The sequence below is a fragment of the Saccostrea cucullata genome, unplaced genomic scaffold (genome assembly GCF_032062105.1).
Source record: "Saccostrea cucullata isolate Sc308-1 unplaced genomic scaffold, CSIRO_AGI_Scuc_v1 ctg4470, whole genome shotgun sequence".
Classification (NCBI taxonomy): domain Eukaryota; kingdom Metazoa; phylum Mollusca; class Bivalvia; order Ostreida; family Ostreidae; genus Saccostrea; species Saccostrea cuccullata.
This window is the reverse complement of record NW_026934182.1, coordinates 6115-28686: the sequence shown is the minus strand read 5'-3', so window position 1 is coordinate 28686 and position 22572 is coordinate 6115.

Here is a 22572-nt window from a genome sequence, read left to right as displayed (position 1 = left end):
CACAAGCAATTAGGGGAAGTTGACGATAAAATTGAAAAATAGAGTTTTGCTGTAAGATTAATGTTAATCTAACTCATCGAGTTAATAAACGAATGAAAGTGCATTCAAATAATATAAATCAGGAGCAGAGTAAACGCGCACCTCTAAATCATCAGAGGCGGGATCAGGTGCCATTGAGGAATAAGCATCCCCTGCCGACAGGTCTCACCTGCCGTGTGCTCCTTGTCATGATCGGGATATAATGGGAAAAAAATCCTACGACAATTCAGTGCGTAAACAATGGCCTAACAATAATTATGAAAAAAAGAAAGTCAACATATGACTTAACGATAGATTATATGCTGGCATGGTCGTTGTATTGATCATAGAACTTACAAAATGATGAGTGTTGAATTCTTGTTTCATCAACTTGTATTTCAATTAACTCGTTTTTGAAATTGTTCGTACGTAGAACATGCTCTTCCAAATCAACTGAGAGATATAAAACCTGTATGCAGATGATAAGGATATCTTGCTACATGTCTAAATGTCGAGTAAAAGACCACAGCAAGTTTTTTTTTTCTTCTCGTGTGTAAATTGTTGAATAAATTCTGCATCATATGAATACAAAAATAGGCCTGTCTAATAATTGGAAGCAATCGGTACCCATCGAAATTCCTGTAATGGTTTTGTCTTATGTGTGTATTCAATCAGAAGGTACCTTAGAGGCACGTTACAATAATGGGTTCGAAGATACCTTTGCTTTTAAAAGTAAAATTTAGATAGAACAAGTGTGATCAATGACAATCAATTTATTAAATTAACGAAAAGTACAATACACAATTAATATTTTGATATAATGTCCCAATTCACACTGTAATGTACAATAATAAAAATTATATTTAAAAGGTCACATGCGCGTTAGACTCGGTGAAAGGTGCTAACGGCTTAAGGTGCTAGGTGCTTCCGATGACACTGGAGCAAACTGGTTCTAGGTGTCCGGTGTTCAGGTGCCAGGTGCTACTGATATAAGCTAATTGGGTCTAAGTTCCACCTTTGCTTGACTGGTGCTACATAATCTTACTCGTTGTTAGGTGCTAGGTTTCTGCTGAAATATACTGTCTAAACTCGGAACATAAATTCACAAAGTAACTCGGTGTAATGTGCAAGCGCACCCGACTATCTCAATAATTCCGCACATGCTCAACTAAAGTCCACCACCCTAAATCTATAACTTCTGGTTATAGAATAAAGTAATTTATGTCATTAAAGTAAAAAGTATGCCATGCAAATTTACCAACACTTGGGATACATACATGCAACAGATAATTAATTCAAGTACGGTGCACTGTCGTAATATAGTCAAACGGTGCGACTTCACACCGAACGAGAAGAATCGACTAAGTTTTACTTGTCAATAAAAATAGAGTAAATACCAATTCAAACTGCTAACAAATTTCAAACTTTAAATAACAACTATAACTTTACTGGGAGAGACAATTTTCTGTGTCTCCCAGGGTCAGAATCCCGAGTGCACCGACTGTCTAAATAGATAGTTTTCGATAGGCCTGAATTTAGCGAAAGTTACCTCCCGTTGGCCGCCATATTGGAGGTCGACTCAGTGATTTTCCCTCTTTGTCTTACCAAGTTTAAGAAAATATAGCAGAAATATTTGGAGGAAAATCTTTATCAAATAATTTTTTTTAAATAAAGGAGGCTTCCAAAAATTTAAATACTTCAGAAAAATAATGATTTATAATTCAAAATAGCAAATATAAAATTTTTTAATTGGTTGAACAATGAAGGAATATGAGCATTTGGACCTCCAGTATGGCGGCCAAAGGGGAGTAACTCTTGGTCAATCGAAAACTATCTATATCGCTGAATTTCAATAAATCTAAATTTCTAAATATTCAATATTACTTCAAACTGGATAAATGTTCTTACTGCGCTAAACTTATCCTGAAACTATTTTAAGATATCTTTACTTTAACATGTTTACTTATATGAATAATACCTCAGATCAAGGTGCAAGGTGCTGAAAGGCAGGTGACACTTCAAAGGGGAATTCTGACAACGCACTCCTGAAATCCCGTCTTTCATACTATGACGCAATGATGCATCATCTACGTCATATGCATTTCGTAAAACTTCAAAAACTTTACTTTAATCAATGTACTTGAACTACTTTATTTACTAATAAAACATCTATAAAAGTCGTTAATTAATCTATGATTTTTAATCTAATCCAGAAGTCTTATTTATAAAGTCTTTTAATAGAAAGTGTACAGGTATGTCGGCGTATTTACAACTTATCCGGAGATCCGTATTTCATACCATACCGGTTCTACAACTAGTGTTTAAAAGACATTTTCAGTACTTTTAAAAGCATTCAGCAAAATCACGGTAATAATTTGCAGAAGAGTTTCTCTATCTTTACTATATCGTGAGACTTTAGAAACATTATAATAATTCTAAGTTCATTTAGCTAACATTGACTCATTAAAATCAGCATAACAACGGTCAACCGCCGCACAAAATGTAAACAATCAATCTAAGTTCTATAAAGCAAAATAACTAAGAAATTATATATAAGTTGACAATGCAGGCACAACATTCCAATAGTTTGTTTAAAAAAATATTTTGAATCGGAAACTCAAGCATTTTTTAATATCAACTTTAGAGTACTTCTGTGTTCAAAGAGAATGTTTTAATAAAATAATATTGCAAATGACCAATTATAAGGTAGGTATATTTACTAGTTCCATTTCTATTTTTAAAAAGAACAGTTACTGTTTACTAATTTATCGTGAGGAATGGTTGCTGAAAGTCGTCGGTTTTGATGTTGAATTTGTTAAAATTTTGTGAGTTCATTTTTTTTTTGAAAAAGTTTATCATTGTTTGACATGATATGAAGAAGAATGTCGTTATCATTGAATTTCATGAATTTATGTAAAAGAGTTTTAACATATCCACAACTAATTTATATTATTTCTCGAATATATCGTTGTACAGTACTACCGAAATTTCTCCTCCATCGCTGCTTATATTTTAAAAGGGACAATTATTTGAACCCTCTTATGGTATGTATCGTATCTGAAGGATTTTTATGATTTATAAGGATCCAGTAAAGGTAGGGTAATTCAATGTCATTTTGATTGTTGGGAATGTAAAAAAATGTTTAAAAGTGGCATGTTTAAGTAATATGACAACCGTATCGCAAAGTGCTGAATCCTTTCTATTAAAGAGGTCTGGACACAATTGTCATAATTACATTTTAAATTCTACGTCTATTAAAAAAAATAACTTAGTTTAATGAATATAACCTACATAATATTTTCATCAACACAGAACAAAATGTTTTCTTTCCTCAAGTATTATGGATAAAGTTTGATTTCACTGGTAAGTGGGTTCTATAAGGAAAGTTGACGGTAATCTCGTTTGCCATGCGTTTCAGTTGGCCCTTGTCGTCTTTAGTCTATCAAACTTCCAAATATAAAACAGATATGGCAGACTTCAAGTTTTACAGAATTGTGAATGTGGCTGACCTGGCCTTGTCATGTAGACATATCAATAGAAATAATGTTTTTAATTGATAATATTTCGGTCTATATTTCTTAATGTGGAATTGGAAATCAGACTAGTGTTTTCTCCTCGTGTAGAAGTTTTTGAATAAATTTTGCTTCATATGAATAGAAAAACAGGTCGGCTAATAATCAGCTTATTAAAAAGTCTGATCACCCCAGTTTAATGAGATCAAAAAGGAATACATGCAGCATCTTTATTTTATATCAATGCAGTGTAATGAAAATTATGGATTAGTTTTGCTTACGAAGATATAGTTAATTTAATATTAAAACGGTAAAGGTTACAACGATATAATTTCAACTTTTAAATGTGTCTTGCTATACCGGTAAGACTTGCCAAAAGTGACGATCTTCATTCACACATTTAATGGGAAAACTTCAGATTCCAACCAGTGTACCCCTTTTGACCTGAAATTTCTAAGTAATTAGTGACAGTTTTATGCTCAATAAATTTTTGTAGTAGAAAGTTTTTGGTCTGATTTGGTAATAAGAATAAGAAAGAATTATTTTTCTTTTTAATAAGTCCTCCTGTCACGGTTATCTTTTGCTTGGATAAAAAAAAATGGGTCCACAATATGATTTGTAAGTTGGCACTTCGATCACAGTTGTTTAAGGACATTTTGATAACTGACATATTCTTCTGATCTTTAAACTTTTGTAAAAATTCAATTTACGAAAACCCTCTTTGGAATGGCGAATATTATGTTTCAATCTAATGGAAGATTGCCCCGACTTTAGGATAAAGGAACAAACAAAAACAAATATATCGCTCAATTTGTCTTAAACTTCCTGGTTAGTTGTTAAAAACAAGATTCCATTTTCTGATTAAGCGTGACAAAGAAATTACAAATCTAAATATGGAATCTATAAATAAAAAAAACTTTAAGGAGGTAACAAATTAATGTATATCTGGCTTTTTTCCCAGACGTGCAGGTATAATATATAATATAGTTATTTTTTCTTGACAATTCTTCTTTGTAACGGGTACTATCAACAGTATAAGAAAAATGTCTTCAATTCATTTGATTAGGTAAAATGTAAATTTCTTGTAAAATTCAACATCTTCATTACACATTTGATAAAATTAATATAACCAAGTGCCATACCTTATCCACAAGATTTTAAGACAGTGATTAACACTTTAAATTTTATGTTTAGACAGTCCTGATCAAAACATGCCATTATGACTTTTGCATTTATAAGAAATATTTCAAAACGAGGGTTGTTCGAAAAAGTTAGTTGACTTCTGTCATATCTTTTTATTTGATGCATATGTTATTCAAATTTGGTAGAAATATTTTAACAATAAATCTCAATGATTTATATTAATTTTTTTTAAATATCACGATTTATTCAAAACTTATCCAGATATTGAAAATACAAAAAATCGGATCGCAGAGCAGGTAAAAATTAAGAAGGAAGTAACAAACAATACACTAAATAATGTCTGTAGTCATTTTCTCTGTAAAATCATAGACCTAAAGCCCCTTCGCTTTAGGTATTTCAAATTATGGCTTAATATTTTGCTTTAATGAAAAGAAATCAACTTGAGAGGAGTAATCAAAAAATATGTCACCAGCGATTTGTACATGTTGCACAAATAGTATAGACAGTAGTTGATTGACAAATAATCTGAATCGGATTAGATCACTCGTTGATGAAACGGGGTTACTGTTAAAATCTGAACAAAAACTTAAAAAGTTTAATATGAATTTCAAAATTTCATTTCAAAAGTAAAAAGTATGAATAGACACAGACATAGTAAAAATGTAAGTCGCAAAGTGGTGTTCTTAGTTGCAAATTTTGAAATAAATAACACATATGGACTGGGCGGAGCTATATCTCATAGGATGGTATAAATGCAAAAGACAGATACCTCGTCAAAGACTCCGACGAGTTGTGTCTTCTCTTGTATTTATACAGGTAAGATATTTTTTATAAACTTGCGCATATTTTAATAGAAGCTTACGTTCAGATAGCTCATTTTCTGTACAGGATAATATATTTTGTGATGCATAATTACTATGATGTAATTATTAGAAATTTTTGTAAGTCCGTACCTTTAAAATGCGCTTTTTAAAATTATATTTCCAATGTCTTTGTCCGAGATGAACTTACAATTAGTTAAAATTCTTTGTTGCCACATCAGTCTACTGGTTCATCGAATTGCGCGGTAAAAAAGAAATAACGTGAGGGGAAGGAAAATAGCGAGAGAGGCGGGGTTTGAATTACGTTGATTTGCGGAATCAAGTTTATGCTAATATAAAGAAAACTGTCTTTTTTTTTTTTGGTTTCATGACGATGAGGATAAATTGGCTTCTTTGATAATTTTATGAATAAACACTTTCGGCGTTTATGCAAATAATCATGCAAACCACTCGATTGATCAAATCATGAAACCAAAAAATTAGACAATTATAATTCCTTAAAAAGACCCAATATACAACTTTGTTTTCCCACGTGTAAATATTTCCAAAAAATTAAGTAATTTCTGTTTTCTTAAAGCTTACAGGTTTTATAAAAATAATACTAGTAATCCGAATTGCAAAGCATCAGCATTTCAACATACTAGTATACTAGTGTACATGTATATGCATACAGAAAAGATTATCAAATGTGTTTCATGAAAAATTATCCAGTTCAACATTGCAAATACTTTTTTTAGAAACTCTGTAACATATCGGCAAATAATTATAAATAAAAGAAATAAAGCTAATCTTACCCCCTCATCTGCCATGAAGATTAACTTAGTATTATTTTTCACTTTCAAAGACCAAAATATCCTTTTCTTGTCAACCAGTCTTGGTCGAAGAATGGTAAGATTTAACGATTTTGATTGTCTGTTATAGGCCTATATGTTGGACTCCAAAGTGCGATGGGACTCAAAGTCCGATGGTCACGCCAAAGTCCGATGGTCTGCGCCGAACCCCGATGGTTTAACACGCCAAAGTCTGATGGTGCTGAAAACAATAAACGTTTATGAAGTCATAGTGCTACTGTGATAGGAGCACAGCAAACATGGACCTCCAAAACATCAGAGGTGGGATCAGGTGCCATGGAGGAGTATGCATCTCCTGCCGACCGGTCACACCCGCTGTGTACTCTTTGTCATGATCGGAAAAAAACGAGAAAATCCGTCGTCAATTCAGTGTATAAATAATGGACTAACAATTAGTATGAAAAGCGTCAGTCAGCATTTGACTCAATTAATGATAAATTGCATTTGCTGACAAGGTCATTGTATCGACCATGGAAATGATGACTTTAAAAGGGACTGGAGATATACTTGTTTCATCAACTTGTTTGTCAATAATTTACCTCGTTTTAGAAATTGTTCATATGTAGAGCATACTCTTGCTTATGGAATCAACTGAGATGATATAAACTCCGTATGCAGGCGATGAAGGTATATTGCTGCATAAGTAAGGGAAATTGACGATAGAAAAGTTAAAGTCACCACGTTTTTCATAGAGCTTTGTTGTTAGATAACCATTAATGTCTTTTTCCAGTAAAATATCCAAGTATGAAACAGATGTGTCCGACTCTGTGTTATCTTTTATCTCAAGCTCACCAGGATATATCGTATCGACATAGGAGGGGAAATTACCATTGTTAAATTGTTAATTGACAATACGTCGTCGATATATCTAAATGTCGAGATAAAGGCCACAGCAATTGTTTTCTTATTTTCACGCATTAGACTTTGCACAAATTCTGCTTCATATGAATACAAAAATAGGTCTGCTAATAACGGATTGCTATTGGTACCCATGGGAATATCAATAGATTGTTAGAAGACCTGATCTTCAAAAACCACATAGACATTGTCAATCAGAAACTCAAGCATCTTTTTGTGTGTACAATCAGAATGTGTTTTAACAAAATAATTTTACAAATGACCAATGACTAGGTAAGTAAATTTACGAGTTCCATTTTCATTGAAAAAGCAGCTGTCAATGATATCTAAAAGCCTGGACTTTAATTTATCGTAGGGAATGGTTGTCTATAAAGTTGAAAAGTCATAAATTTTTAAGGTGTTGATTTTTGGTATTCTCAAATTGTCCAAAAGTTCTTTGGAATTTTTGAGTATCCACATCTGGTTTACATCACTTCTTGAATATATTGTTGCACAGTACTCTTCAAGTTTTTCCTTCACTGCTGTCAATATCTTAGTGAGGAGTAAAGAAAGAGGCTTGGTTGAACATTTATTGTATATGGTCTTAACAATTCCCAACTCATACGAAACTCTAGAACATGATCCGAATAAAATAATTTTTAAACAGGTTACTAACAGAGAAGTTGACGTTACAAGCATTTAGACAGCCTCTTTGAAAGTCAACTTTTCGTAAAAGTCATAGTCTTTCTTAAGTTTTCAACAGACTTAAATCTACTCTACCTAGCCTAAGGATATTTTCACAGGATTATAATTTTATTTTAAATTCCTGGTTCGATGCTAATTTTTTTCCCTCTATGCGAGAGTATGTTATGGCAAGTTTGGTTAGAATTGACCCTATGGGTTGAGAAAAAGATGTGCGCATTTGGCGTGTGATCTGCAGGAAACATTTGACGAAACATTTATGGTTTAAATGTCCATGATTTGGTTGGCTGAACATAGTTGGTCAGATTTACAACCACGTCCGTAGGATTTTTTAAAATTTAGTTTGAAAGACTTTGTGAGATTGAAACATTTATGTCCGTTTTTCCTAGGGGGTACTATAACAGTAATGTTTCACAAAAAATAAACACCTAAAATATTTAATGCATAGATGGATGATACTTGTACATGTACATTATAGAATAGAAGATTGGAATTGGTTTCGCTCGAGAACCAAACTGAACCAAAATTTATCTAATTCAAAATTTAACTACATCAGTACATATGACGAAACTGACAAAATTAATGGTTGTTTGCATGGAAAAAAAAAATTAATGCCCCATGCAAGGCTCGAACCAAAGACTTTCCGCTTCGAGTGCACTGATCATGTAGCCCTACTTACTGAGCAATCATGGCTACATATATACAGATGATTTTAAAAGGACAAAGAAGCACCTCATACACACTTTTGGATTTCTTGGGGGAAAAGTTCATTTCTCGTGGTCTCTGGGTCTTCCCTCCATTTTTTAAAAATGTACATTCGTTTCTTTGAATTAAAATACACACAAATAATGTTTAAAATCATGGAGAGAAGACCCAGAGATAATTTTTTCTTTTTTAGAAAACGTGTTTAAAAATGTACCATTTTGTACCAAATGTCTGATCTGGCCCCATTTTCAAGTTATTTTTTTTAGCAAATCAAAGCTCAATTTCAGTAAAATATTTTCCTTTCCTGTTGCACAGGAACCCGATAAATTAAAAAAAGGTAAAATTACATTTGTCGATAAAATTTTCACTTTTCAATTACGCCCAGATTCCTGCCGAAGGCCAATCAAAAGCGCCCTCGTTCTTTGAGGTTTACAAACGGACATAGAGACAGTTAGTCGCAACTAGATCACGTGATCAGAAAAGATATCACTTGAGCCTCTAGCTTAGATGAGCTCAACAATGCCGGTATTGCATCAACAATATGGATTCCATTTTGGAACCTCAGTCATAATATCTGATGACATTTTTTCCTGAGCTTTTATTTTAAAATTCTATTTTCTTCTTTGGTCTTATAGACAATAATAATTCAATCTAGCGGAAGATTGCCCGCACTTGAAGATAAAGGAGCAAACACATGCAGATATCTGAAATCTAACCGTCTTAAACTTCCTGGTTAGTTGAAAGAAACTAATATATCCAATTCTCAATAAGCCTGACGAAGAAAACACATATTTAAACAGTTAAATAGAAAATATAGAATGTTTAGTTTTTACTTGAAAAAGACACTAATGGTAATCTAACAACCAAGCTAAATGATAAACGTGATGACTTTAACTTTTCTGTCGTCAACTTCCCTTACTTATGCAACAATATACCTTCATCAACTGCATACGGAGTATATATATCTCAATTGATTCCATACGCAAGAGCATGCTCTACGTATGAACAATTTCTTAAACGAGGTAAATTATTGACAAGCAAGTTGATGAAACAAGAATATCAACAGTCTTGTTAAAAGTCATCATTTCGTAAATTCTATGGTCAATACAATGACCTTGTCAGCAAATACAAATTATCATTGAGTCAAATGCTGACTGACGTTTTCCATACGAATTGTTAGTCCATTATTTATACACTGAATTGACGACGGATTTTTTCCGTTATTTCCTGATCATGACAACGAGCACACGGCGGGTGTGACCGGTCAGCAAGGGATGCTCACTCCTCCATGGCACCTGATCCCACCTCTGATGTTTCGGGGGTTTTCCTCTGCTCTTATTTTGTTAATTGTTTAATGGACGTTGAGATTGAATCCATATCCTTCCTTAGTCTAAACTTTATTTTCTTTATCATGACGAATAAACGAACTGATAAGCAGTAAACTTAAAGTAGGATTCACCTCTGGTTTCTGACTAGTTTAAGTATTCAAAGTATATTTACTTATATGTCTTAAATATTTAGGTGTAAGAAATTTTTAAGACCATTTTTTTCTTTCCTCATCCGTGAAAAGTATTTTTTTTTTCTTAGTAAACGATCAAAACTTTCTGATTCTGTATCATTTTATATCTTTATTTGACAGCTTTACCATACATGTATGTGAAAATAAGAAAAAATAATAATCTATTTGAATTGGCTATGTACATGTATATCAATGAAAAATGTACTAAAGAGTAATGAAATTTTTGAAAGCAGTGATGATTATTTTTTCACTCTAGACAACTTGTCAACGATTTTTTCGGACATCCCTTGAACAACTTCACGTGTTACTCCACGTGTGAATCTCTTTTTTCTTAAAGTATATATACAAATTTTCACAAAAACAATATTCTGCATTGCAAAGCATATACATATATATATATATATATATATATATATATATATATATATATATATATATATATATATATATATATATATAGTGTTGGCAACGAGTACCCGGTTAACCGGTTAAACGTCGAACGATGCGAGTATAGGTTAGTAAAACTGCTATTCGGTTACTCGGGTAAAAATACATCTAAAAAAATAAAATGTTAATTTGTTTATAAGCATATACCTAAGCATTGCTCTAATTCTATTTACCGTTAGATTTTATGATCTAGTTTTTCACTAATACGATAGATTTGTTTTGATTAGATTTCGAAGTTCATTGATAACTTTGATTGCCAGCAGGTTATACAAGTTTTGAAGACCTGAGTTATAATTACCTCATTAAAAAAATTAACAAGATGCCGCCAACGAAATATATAGCTAGGTAGTATTTAAAAGAACAGATACCTGTAAAATGTAATTTATGTGAATTAGAGTTATCGTGTACGGTTTTGACTTCAAATTTCTAAATAATTATTCTCCTTGATCATGACATAATTATTTCGGGAGTCGAAAAGTAAAAGGTGATGAATGCCATTGTAAAATAGCGTGTAACATTGAATATTTTTTTTCTTCTTCTGATTTAATTAATTTTTCAATTATAAATACAGTATCAAAATTCATTCAAGATAGTTCGTGCGTAGGTACCTTTAAGCATTTACAATATGTTTGTGTTTTATTTCTACCGATAAGAAAAGGATGAGATAAATGATAAATATAAAAATGAATAAATCATCCGAGTAACCGGGTACTCGATCGAAAGATTGAGCGAGTAACCGGTTACTAAAAATCGTCCGATTTGCCAACACTAATATATATATATATATATATATATATATATATATATATATATATATATATACATATAAAGGACTAAAAAACCAATAACACTGTATATCCTAAATGTCGGATCTACCAAGTAGATACAAGGTCACGGATGGAAATTTATATAAAGCACTAAGAATGACCAACGACACGAACAATAGTAGTTTAGTAGTAGTGCTAGTTGTTTTTGTTTCTCTTTTTCCTTTGTTCTTATGACTTTTTAACTTTTTTCTTTGTCCTGAGGAAGGGACAGGGCGTTCCGAAAATTTGACAATTTTTATTGTTCGTGTCGTTGGTTATTTTTTAGTGCTTTATATATATATATATATATATATATATATATATATATATATATATATATATATATATATATATATATATATATATATATATATATATATATATATATATATATACCCGTGTGCATTGTTGCAACCACTATTACTATTAAAATCACGACTACTTGTGAATTATTATTTCAAAGGAAATTGAAAATACGTTTCAAAACGTTTCAAAACACAACAAATTTTATCACTATTGAAATAACACCTACCATTGTAATAAACCGACTACTAACTTCCCTTGAAATTTTGCTTTTTAAGGGTACTTACCACAAACAAAAAATGGATGCGCGGGTTGATATATATTTTTTGACTGATTTTGATTTGAAATGACATAAATAATAAATCCCTGAAATATTAAGAAATCGTAGGATTTCCTTGGTGCTTAGATATGAGATTTTGTTTTGCTTTCTATATAATTCCATACAAAATTTTGCACAATTTTTTAACCTTATGACAAAATCTTATATAATTCTCTCTTTCTACTTGGTAAACATTATTCAGGATGTCAATTTAAATGTAAATCTATGAAAAATAATGTTGATTTCTGAAAAAAAGTTTGTTTGTGTTATTTATCCTTAATGTCTTGACGAGTAAACTTTGTCTTGTAGTGTAGGTAATCTCATGAATATGAGCGACAATTTAGTTTCTATTCTACATGCTTTTTATTAAAAATAACCATATTTTCATCAGAAAGTTTGTACACAAAATTATCAATGTTCCTTTTTTTATACCCCCCTCGCTTGAAAAAGAGGGAGCGTATATAGTAATCGGGATGTACGTCCGTCTGTCTGTAAGTCCGTCTGTTACGCTTTGGGTTACCCATCTCTTATCCGCAACTCCTCTTATACCACTTAATGAAATTTGATGAAACTTTCAGAGAATCACATTATGCCATTGTGCACCTCCTATTTTACTTTTTGATCCGACACATATTTTGGGTTTCCCATCGCAAAACATTGACACTGACATCATATTTATATTGGAGGCGGGGTATCATTTAGTGAGCTCATTGCTCAAAGTACCTCTAGTTTTTTTTTAATTGTAGTCTAGATATTCTAATTTCTACGTATCTAGCTAGATGTATTCATGACCCTTTCCTTTTCAAATCAATGACAAATTAGTAAAATGAACTTTATCTAACAAATTATTTCAAAATTGCATATATTAATCGGTTGTCTCTTGGTTTTCGCCGATTCGGTCAGATTCAGCGGGACCTTGCTTATAACATTTGCATACAAGTTTATATTACAGGTAGGTCAGTTTAATAAAAAGTGTCCGTGTATTAATTTAATTTCTACAAAAAAGAAAAACAAAAAAAATCTAAGTTATCATATTTTAAATTCAATAAGTTAGTTTATTGTGTTAGAAAACAGAATGTGTAATTCATCATTATATTTGTTTTAATAGTTCGTATACTTCTACAAAGCTTGCAATGCTTCCAAATAAATTTTAGTTTTTCTGGCCCAGTATTTCTTGAGAAGATTTTTTTAAAGTTCCAAAATATTACAATGTAAAACTTGGATTCCATTGTGGCCCCGCCCTACCCCCGTGGGTCATGATTTAAACAATTTAAAATCTACACTACCCCATGCTTTCACATAAGTTTCAGCTTTTCTGGCCCAGTGGTTTTCGAGAAGAAGATTTTAAAGTATGTTCCTATAAATCTATATGTAAAACTTGGGATCCCTATAGTGGCCTCGCCCAACCCACGGGGATCATGATTTGAATAATTGACAATCTACACTACCCAAGGATGCTTCCACATAAGTTTCAGCTTTTCTGGCGCAGTGGTTCGTGAGGAGAAGATTTTTAAGGTAGTCTGATCCTCAGGTTTATAAAATTAGCAGATAAGTAGTCGAAAAAACTCATAAAAGTATCTCTGAATCCACAAAGTTGTGTAAATTTATCCACAGTATTTCTTTAAAGTTAAAGATTAAAGTTAATCATATTTTATAGGGAATGTTGCCAAATCTCCAATATTTTTGCAGAAAAGCGAATTGGAATATCAGCAATGCATTTTCTGATTGCAAATTGATCAACAAATATATTTTAGGTTAAAAAAAGATATGTATCCAGGCATTCAGAGAAATTATCATGAATTTTATACTTATTTGGTATTTTTTGTCTTCTATTTCCGTCATGCATTCTATAATACATAGTGTTAAAAGCGTTTGCTATCATTGCAAGACACCACAGATCACTTCTTATTTCATATCATGCTAATAAGCATTGGTATCTAAGGCTGGATTTAAGAAAATCTTATTTTTCTAAAACTGCATTATTTTTTTCCCTCTATAGGGTACAAATGTCAACTTTTATATGACCTTTTCTAAGACTTCCAAAACCCTTGAATCTTATAAAGATGAATAAAAAGAAAATTGTTGAATGAAAAAATTTCATTTTCAAGATTCATTTTGATGCATTTCAAATTAAATATTAATTTTTGGAGTTATCCTTCCAGGCTGAGGATCGGATATCCTTAATGACCCCACCCTATTTTAGTATTTTCTTGATTATCTCCCCTTGTGTGGGGACTTGGTCCTTCATTTTTACAATTTAAAATCCCCTTCAGCCAAGGCTGCTTTGTACAAAGTTTGGTTAAAACTGGCCCAGAGGTTCTTGAGAAAAAGTCGAAAATGTGAAAAGTTTACAGACAGATGGACGGCTAGACAGCTAGACAGACAGACGGACGGACGACGGATAGAATGTGATCAGAAAAGCTCACTTGAGCCTTTGGCTCAGGTGAGCTAAAAATATGAGCTGATGATCCCTTCGATCCAGAAAATGAATTTTTAATGTCGACATAATACATGTAGTAGTTTTACATATACTTATATACAATAATTAAGATGTAGAGAAAGCATTGCTTGTGTCATTATACTTAGGTTAAAAGAAGGATATGGAGATAACGAACAGTATTCAATCTCAACGTCCATTAAACAATATACAAAATAAGAGCAGAGCAAACACGGACCTCCGAAGCATCAGAGGTGGGATCAGATATGTAAAATTAGCTACTAGTAACTGGCTACTAGTAGCTGGCTACGACAAGTGGTAAAGTTAGCTACTAGTAGCTGGCTACGAGATGTAAGTAAATTTGGCTACTAGTAACTGGCTACTAGTAGCTGGCTACGAGAAGTATGTAAAGTTGGCTACTAGTAACTGGCTACTAGTATCTGGCTACGACAAGTACCGGGTATGTAAAGTTGGCTACTAGTAACTGGCTACTAGTAAATGACTTGAACCTTATAAAAATAACCGTCTAGTATCTTTTGTGTAAATTTATGCAAACTTGGGATACAAATGTTGATATTCTTGAAGTAGCTGGAATTTTACACCGCTGATATCCACTGATAGTGTTGAAAAAAAAACAATCTCTGAGCTTTTCAACATAATTTGGCACTGAAGTTACCAAGATATCGGTAGTAATAAACTCAGCTACTAGTACCTTTTGTCTAGAATTATGCAATTTGGGAGACAAATGTTGATATTTTTAAAGTAGCTGGTTTGTTACCTCGCTGATATCAACTGATATTGCTGAAAAAAATGATCTCTAGGATATCCCACATGATCTGGCAGTAAAGTTACCAAGATATCGTTAATAATAAACTCAGCTACTGGTACCTTTTGTTTCAAATTATGCTATTTTTGGAGACAAATGTTGATACTCTTGAAGTAGCTGGACTTTTACACCGTTGATATTCACTAATATTTTTGATAAAAAGGATCTCTGTTCTTTTCAACATGATTTGGTGCTGATTTTACTAAGATATCGTTAGCAATAAACTCAGATACTAGTACCTTTTGTTCAAAATTATTCAATTTCTGGATACAAATACATGTACTAGGAAAAAAAACATCTCTTGTTTGTAAAAAATTGTCTGCTTCCGCGGGCTTCACCTCGGACTCCATCTAGAGCCTTGAAGAAGTCTCCAAAAAATCCATTCTCTTCCATCAGCTCATGTAGTCTAAGAGAGGAACGAGTGACAACTCTGCATTGGTCAGTGGAGATTGTGAAAAATCGGAAATACCCAAGTAAGACATCATATAAAAAATCCTTGACCTAGGACGCTGCATAAAATCGCTGCTTGTATTTTTTTTCCGAAGAACGAGGGGTGATCAAAAAGTTCGCGAACTAATTGAATAACTTCCATAGAAAAAAACAATATTTGGTTTCAATGTTGACTATATTTTATATTAATCCTCTCCGATTTTAATGCACATCAACCACCGTTCTGAACACGTGCGAATCACGCGATATTGGCGGTCACGTGACCCCTTCCGCAGCGTTCTGTCACAAAAGTTGAAAGATTTTTCTGAGTTTTATATTTCTTTCCATGTTAGTTAATTTTTATGACAAGAACAGTTCATTTGTCAGAAATGATCAAATCTCGGCAACAGAATGGGTGGATAAAACTATCCTTTCCAAAAATAAGCATGGAGACAATTAAAACACAAATCTTCTGTCTGGGGAGAGACCTTTATTCAAGGTGGATATGGAAAGGGTGTCTACTTTTTATAATATCTAATATGTTTAAAATCTAAAGTAAACGATATCTTCTGTATTTAATAATTACAAATGTATATTATTGTTCAAATAAAATGTAAAGTGTAAATTGGAGGTCTTTGGTAGCAAATTGTTTAATTAAAAACACATATCTTTTCAAACTTGCCTTCACTGGGCAAGATGACAAGTATCATTTTTAACCATCAGCCTTATTTCACTAAAACGATCAATCCAATCATTAATTGAATATATGGGAACTCGTTTATCTTAATAAACTGTGTACAAATTATTAATTGATACTGCAGAAGGATTTCTAAGATATACAATAAATTGTACAGTCCTTTGTTGAACGAGCTCGACTGAGACAACCATTTTTCGTCACAAGTGACCTAAATAGTGACGTCATATTCACATTGTGACGTCACAAACAAGGAGAAAAACTTCATTCATACGCTATTTTTGTAAATATGTATATAAATATGCTAAAAGGTACCAGTAGCTGAGTTTATTACTATTAATATCTTGGTAACTTTAGTGCCAAATCATGTGGAAAAGCTCAGAGATTGTTTTTATAAACAAAATCAGTGGATATCAGCGGTGTAAAAATCCAGCTACTTCTATAATATCAACATTTCCATAAAAAAAATTGCATAATATGAAACAATTAAAAGGTACCAGTATCTGAGTTTATTACTACAGATATCTTTATAACTTTAGGGCAAGATCATGTGGAAAATCTGAGAGAATGTTTGTTATCAGCAATATCAGTTGACATTACGATGTAAAAATCCAGCTTTCAACATTTGTTTCCCTAAATTGCATAATTTGAAACAAAAGGTACTAGTTGCTGAGTTTATTACTGCAGATATCTTAGTAACGTCAGTGCAAGATCATGTGGAAAAGCTTAGAGATTCCTTTTAAAAACAATATTAATATTGATATCAGCGGTGTAAAAATCCAGCTACTTCAAGAATATCATCATTTGTATCCCAAAATTGCACAATTTAAAAAAAATGTAGCTACTTGTACCTTATGTGTAAAAATATCCTATTTTTGGGAGACAAATGTTGATATTCTTTGTTCCTTTTGTTTAGAATTATGGTATTTTTAGCCCAAAACGGAACAATTTTTAACAAAAGGTACTAGTAGCTGAGTTTATTACTACAGATATCTTTGTAACTTTAGTGCCAGATCATGTGGAAAAGCTCAGAGATTGTTTTTATTTGCAATATCAGTTGATATCAGTGATGTAAAAATCCAGCTACTTCAAAAATATCAACATTTGTCTCCAAAAATAGCATAATTTGAAACAAAAGGTACCAGTAGCTGAATTCATTACTAACGATATCTTGGTAACTTTACTGCCAGATCATGTGGAATATCTTAGAATTTTTTTATCAGCAATATCAGTTGATATCAGCGAGGTAACAAACAAGCTACTTCAAAAATATCAACATTTGTCTCCAAAAATAGCAAAATATGAAACACAAGGTACCAGTAGCTGAGTTCATTACTAACGATATCTTGGTAACTTTACTGCCAGATGATGTGGAATATCTTAGAGATTATTTTTATCAGCAATATCAGTTGATATCAGCGAGGTAACAAACAAGCTACTTCAAAAATATCAACATTTGTCTCCAAAAATAGCATAATTTGAAACAAAAGGTACCAGTAGCTGAGTTCATTACTAATGATATCTTGGTAACTTTACTGCCAGATCATGTGGAATATCTTAGAGATTATTTATATCAGCAATATCAGTTGATATCAGCGAGGTAACAAACCAGCTCCTTAAAATAATATCAACATTTGTCTCTAAAAATAGCATAATTTGAAACACAAGGTACCAGTAGCTGAGTTCATTACTGACGATATCTTGGTAACTTTACTGCCAGATGATGTGGAATATCTTAGAGATTATTTTTATCAGCAATATCAGTTGATATCAGCGAGGTAACAAACCAGCTCCTTCAAAATTATCAACGTTTGTCTCCAAAAATAGCATAATTTGAAACACAAGGTACCAGTAGCTGAGTTCATTACTAACGATATCTTGGTAACTTCACTGCCAGATCATGTGGAAAATCCTAGAGATTATTTATATCAGCAATATCAGTTGATATCAACGAGGTGACAAACCAGCTATTTCGAAGATATCAACATTTGTTTCCAAAAATAGCATAATTCGAAACACAAGGTACCAGTAGCTGAGTTCATTACTAACGATATCTTGGTAACTTTACTGCCAGATCATGTGGAATATCCTAGAGATCATTTTTTTCAGCAATATCAGTTGATATCAGCAAGGTAACAAACCAGCTACTTTAAAAATATCAACATTTGTCTCCCAAATTGCATAATTCTAGACAAAAGGTACTACAATGTAGTAGCTGAGTTTATTACTACCGATATCTTGGTAACTTCAGTGCCAGATTATGTTGAAAAGCTCAGAGATTGATTTTTTTTCAACACTATCAGTGGATATCAGCAGTGTAAAATTCCAACTACCTCAAGATTATCAATATTTGTATCCCAAGTTTGCGTAATTTTACACAAAAGATACTAGACGGTTATTTTTATTAGGTTCAAGTCATTTACTAGTAGCCAGTTACTAGTAGCCAACTTTACATACTTCTCGTAGCCAGCTACTAGTAGCCAGTTACTAGTAGCCAAATTTACTTACTTCTTGTAGCCAGCTACTAGCAACTAACTTTACCACTTGTCGTAGCCAGTTACTAGTAGCTAACTTTACATATCTCTGTCCCACCAGGTGCCATGGAGGACTTATAGCGAGCGCAGGACTTATAGCGAGCGCAGTGAGGGTCGCAAGCGACGCTTGTAACTGCGACCTCTAACGATAACGCCTGGGCGAAGAAGAAAAATTCGGACTACTGCACATTCATTCCATAGAATTTTTTCCGCAGTAATTTTGACCCACAATGCATCGCTTCGTGCACTAACGTTAAAGCAACGTTCTCGCGAGAATAACGTCAAAATTTACACGAATAATAAACTTGCTTTGGTTTTGATGAAATTATCTGTTTTTTGCAGAAAGTAGTCATATACTAGCTGACTGAAATCAGCCCTGATCAGGCTTCGGTTTGGTAAAGCGAACGACGTCATGTGACGTCAGAGTCTTAAACGCACCGAATGTCACGTGCGGTTTGACGAGTCCGATATAAAAAAAAATAAGATAAGTATAGATCTGCGCTTGCCCTTACGGTCGCACCGTCAACATATTATTTCATCTCTTTTCATCTTTATTTTGAGATACACCCCGGTAATTAAAACATCATATTATAATACAATTGTATAATGAAAATGCAATTAAAATTCTATACATCATTTTGACCTCTATGAATTTTGCCTATTCGTTGTCATTAGTTTCTTTATTCTTTTTTGTGATATCATTCGTACATGTATACTTTGTTCCTGGGGTAAGTGAAGGCTAAGTGATTGTTGGTAAGAGTGGAGAGCAGCTTCAAAGTTTCCGGACAGCTGATGACAGATTCCCAAATCGTACCATGATATGTCTCTTAAAGTAAGAGGAATGTCCCCCAGTTTATGATGGAGTAGGGTCTGTAGGTCATGAAGAGCTGTCTGAGCTTTTATTTTGTCAACTTGTCTTTTACATAAGAAATCTAACATGTGGGACATTATTACAGGGGGGATTGTTAAATCGAAAGTGTCAAATTGTAACTCGGTCAGTTCTTTCATTACAGAGACGGATGTCCACTGCTACAGCCTTTCTCATTTTTGTAGACTATGAGTATCCCCCAACTGAAGCAATATATTTATTTTCATCTACATTATTTCTGTACATGAGATAGGGTCGTGCTAACTTGGCCTTTGTCAATTCTATAACCGTCAAGGCTTTTGTATATCTAAATGTTCTATAATAAAACATGCCAATGATCAACATGTCAGAAATACACCCAAACTTAGCTGCAAATTTTAACATATTGCAGGACATTTTGTCAGTTTTATACATTGATTTGTTATTTCTTTTGAATTTTATCTGCTTGTTATGCAATATGAAAGTGATGCATTGAAGAATGGTGGTTGTAAGTTTCTGTGACATGATAACTTGGTATGGTGTTTTGGATAAACTTATCAACAGCTCAATGAACTGCAGTCTCTTGACACATTTATATAAGTCAGGATAAGAATTAAAATCCCATTGATACATTTCAGAAAACAATTGATTGTCAAAGGCGATTTCAGACAGCGGAGTCACTTCACTTGTACAAACTGATGGATACCGGTAATATGCAGGGATTGTTAAACATTGTTTAATTGTGGGACACTCTAACAAACACATTTACACCCCTTCCTCATACAAAGTATACAGCCTACCAAATAAATACCTCTGTGCTGAACCATTTATATCTGCCAGAAACAAATTATTTTCTGGAATGAAAAAATTCGGACATGTCCCCTCATACACCCATTTCAGAATGAGTTTGAAGCACATCCAGAAAGCCGAGAGGAGATTCTGGGGACACCAAAAAAATGATGTGTTTTGTTGAAGCACCCAAAACACTGCTGTTTTTATGTGATAAGAACAAAGTAATTTGTCTTCATCATTAGAAACATCATTGATTACCTCACGTAAAAATATCTTCATCAGTCCATATAATAAAAACTGACAGTGATTCATTGAGTACACAAGTATTTTTTGTGCTTGAGAAAAAGAGATTCTCCATTCTGATTTTTCATTTCTTCCTAGCTTATGTCCCAATGCTACAAAGTGACACCCACTTTCGATAATTTGATGGGCAACCTGAGACTTAGGCCATGAGTGGCATCTGTCAATCTATTTGGTGGCAAATGGAGGCCAAAAATCACTAGAAAAACAGTGAGCTTTGTCATATTCAAACGGTCCATCTTGTACTCTGGCACAAGGTTCATGTATGGTATGATCTTTGAAATCCACAAGTAATGGACAAAAAATTTGTTTAAATACAGAGCTTGATAAAATGTTGGGTTTTTTCATCTTCTTGTTTGCAGGTGGGACTTCTTCCATTAAATGTGAATTGGTCCAGTAAAGTAAAGCATATCCAGGTGGACTATCAGAACAGTCACATAAAATTAGTGTAACCAAGCGGAGATGGAAAACACAGGTTCAGTTTAATAAATTTATTTGGAAATGAAAAAGCAATGGCAGATCTACAAATGCAAAAACATATATACAATATCATAATACACATAGACATTGAGACAAAATACTTTTATTTCCTATTCACTTCAAAAATAAGAAAATTTAAGTTTAATAAGCCCAAAACGTCAATTTCATCCCAGTCTGTTTGCCAGGTCATAAAATCCATATCAGACCCATGAAGTTTTCTGAAGCCTTCTCTGTGACTTCCACTAATCATCGTCTTTACCGTAAAATGAGTACTTTTTGTCACTAGATCTTCCAGAAGATGAAAAGTGTCCAGAACATCTCTCCTCATGTTAACATGGTATGAAGTCCCTACTTTAAGACAGAAGCCCACAAATACAATATTTGACATCTGTTCAAATCCACTTATTCTGAAATGAATGTTCTCAAATATAGGTACATTAGTATTTACAGTTAGAAAATGTCAAGGTAAAAAATGTTTTTACATATTGAAGATGACGTAAAATGAATGCAATACGATTTAATTGTAATTTCTTAAAGAAGATTATGTATAAAGAAGAAATAATTTTATGCACCCATTTTGAAGATATTAATCCTGTCACTTTGGAATGAATCCAAATGCTATGAAGTGTACTTTCTTAATGAGAACTTTTGAAAAGCAGATCTTTGCTGTAAATTATATTAATGACACGTACATCCTTAGAATAATACTGAAAGTAAGAAATCAGATAATAAGCTAAATGCAGTAACACACTTACATGTACATATCAGGTGGAGCATTGGTGCCCATTTTGTCTCTTTTAATAATGATCGGACAAGTAATTATAGATCCGAAAATCTTCATGTCCTAGATTAAAGCCTGTAAATCCATTTAAAGGTTTTCTTCATTGTTTTATCTTTTCAGTTGATCCTAATGAATGGAATATTCTAGTATCAGGAATTTGACATTTAATAAGCTATCGGATACTTATTATTACTGTACATGTATTTCTACCTAAGATTTTAAGCCCACTAGAGCTGGATGCTTATATATATATATTAAGCACTGCAGATTTCAAATTATATTTAGATACTAATAATCATTTATTGCTTAATTTTATGAGAATCACCACTTGCAAGTAATATATGATTGCTTAGATTCATGAGAAGAAATAATTATTTAAACAGTGGTTGAGAGTACATTTCAATAACAAAGTTAACATGGATTGCAACCACTATTAAAAAAATGTTCACTTTTGAAATCAAGATTTCAA